This window comes from Schistocerca americana, chromosome 5 (assembly GCF_021461395.2).
Source record: "Schistocerca americana isolate TAMUIC-IGC-003095 chromosome 5, iqSchAmer2.1, whole genome shotgun sequence".
In the NCBI taxonomy this organism is placed as follows: Eukaryota; Metazoa; Arthropoda; class Insecta; order Orthoptera; family Acrididae; genus Schistocerca; species Schistocerca americana.
In genome coordinates, this window is record NC_060123.1 from 147,298,168 (window position 1) to 147,300,308 (window position 2,141).

Below are 2,141 nucleotides of genomic sequence, written 5' to 3' on the forward strand. Positions count from 1 at the left end.
GTATGACGTATAGGCTCCCCTTCCAGAACACCTCTTCTAGCCCCGTGTTCGTATTTACTTCAGAAAACTTTCCGTTCCCTTGTTTTGATTCTGATGTGTACCGGGTATACTTCGCGAGAATACAATGTAATGCTGCTGTGTTCTCATCCCATACGGTGGTCGCCGCCACACTTACACCGGCTGTCCACCCCCCCCCCCCCCCCCCCCCCCCCCCCCGCCACTCCCAGCGAGTGGTGCCTGGCACCCTGCCAATTCCCACTGCTGCACTGAATCTGACTTTTTTCTGTACAAGACCGGGTCCTTTTTCTCTGTGGATACGATGTTCTGTATGCTTACCTTTCATAACAAATATGACGTCTGTGCGAATACGGTTTTTTGGAGGTTTCATTCGGTTATCAGGCTGCTTGAACTAGAAGATCCATCTCAAATATTTCCAATTGAGATCCTCTGTCCCCTAATGGCACCATGCTATAGTTGGAGTCACGAATGATGATCGTCGAACTCATGCTCATTCTTCGCACTTACGTCACGCATTTGCCAACAACCAATAAGCGTTCAGTAGCATTCTGAGGGCTCTGCTGTGACAGTCGGAGCCAGTACGAGCTTTAAAATGTGATCGTAGCGAGTTATCTATTGAATTTTGCATGCCATTTGTTGCTAGTTGCCATCCCTGATGTAAGTGGTAAGTGATAAATTCTACGTAATCAAGCGAGAGACATAATCCGTTCTCAATTCTCGTAAATTATACAATTCGTGTATTTAACGCATGGTGCTGTACACACGGTTTACAATGGTTGTATGATCAATGATAAAATACACTATAAAGAAATTACTATGTCCACATCGCCATTCTTTTTGTAGGTTTCAAAACGTTCTTCACAGTCTTTGTTCTATCCCGGAATGTTTTCTTTGTAGTATCCGCGTGGTATATACACTCTAAAGATACACAGAAAAAGCGACACACCACGAAGGAATTATCCGAATGGGACGGAAATCGGTACATGTGATGTATAAACAAATGATTAAAGTTTCAGAAAAATTGGATGATTTATTCAAGAGAAAGGGCTTCACAAATTGAACAAGTCAGTAACGCGTTGGTCAACTTCTGGCCCTCGTGCAAGCAGTTACTCGGCTTGAAATTGTTTGACAGAGTGATAAACTGCCAAATTCTGTCCAATTAGCGTGTTGGATCGTCAAAATCCCTAGCTGGTTGGAGGTTCGAAGCGTTCTCAATTGGGGAGAGACTCGATGACCTCGCCGGCCAAGATAGGGTTTGGCAAGCACGAAGACAAGCAGGGAGACTCTCGCCATGTGCGGGCGAGTACTATCTTGCTGAAATGCAACCCAAGGATGGCTTGCCGCGAGGGTAACAAAATGGGGCGCAGAAAATCGTCGACGTACCGGTGCGCTTAAGGGCGTCGCGGATGACAGCCAAAGGGGTTCTGCTACAAAAAGAAATGGCATCCCAGACCATCAGTCCTGGACGTCGCGCGGTATTGTGTCTGCAGTCAAGCTGGTACCGTTATCCCAACGCTTTTTCTTTCTTAGCAGATTCACTTTTTTTCGAAGAACGCTGAGATGTAACACGGCATGTTTTATGAGCAACGTTGTTGAAACGTGTGACAGCACAGCTATTCCTGCTTTCATTCGTTCCGCCGGCATTTCAGTATTCACTACAAAAGTAGCAATCGCATCCTAAACGACAGCACCCCTTAAATTGTAAATTAGTATCATCTATTAGGGACACAGGCAAAGGCCTTGCCGCAGTGGATACGCCGGCTCCCGTCAGATCACCGAAGTTAAGCGCTGTCGGGCGTGGCCGGCACTTGGATGGGTGACCACCCGGGCCGCCATGAGCTGTTGCCCTTTTACGGGGTGCGCTCAGCCTAGTGATGCCAACTGAGGAGCTACTCGACCGAATAGTAGCGGCTCCGGTCAAAGAAAATCATCATAACGACCGGGAGAGCGGTGTGCTGACCACACCCCCCCTCCTATCCGCATCCTCACATGAGGATGACACGGCGGTCGGATGGTCCCCATGGTCCACTTGTGGCCTGTCGACGGAGTGTTAGTGTATTTGGGACACAGATGAATTTCTTGTGTTTGGAAACAGTTCTTTTTAACTTTTTCAGTCGACCACT

At 47.6% G+C, this 2,141-nt stretch overlaps 1 pseudogene; it reads left to right on the forward strand.

The window, feature by feature from the left end:
• Positions 1–1,748: 1,748 nt before the first annotated feature.
• Positions 1,749–1,866, forward strand: LOC124617363 (annotated as a pseudogene).
• Positions 1,867–2,141: the final 275 nt, after the last annotated feature.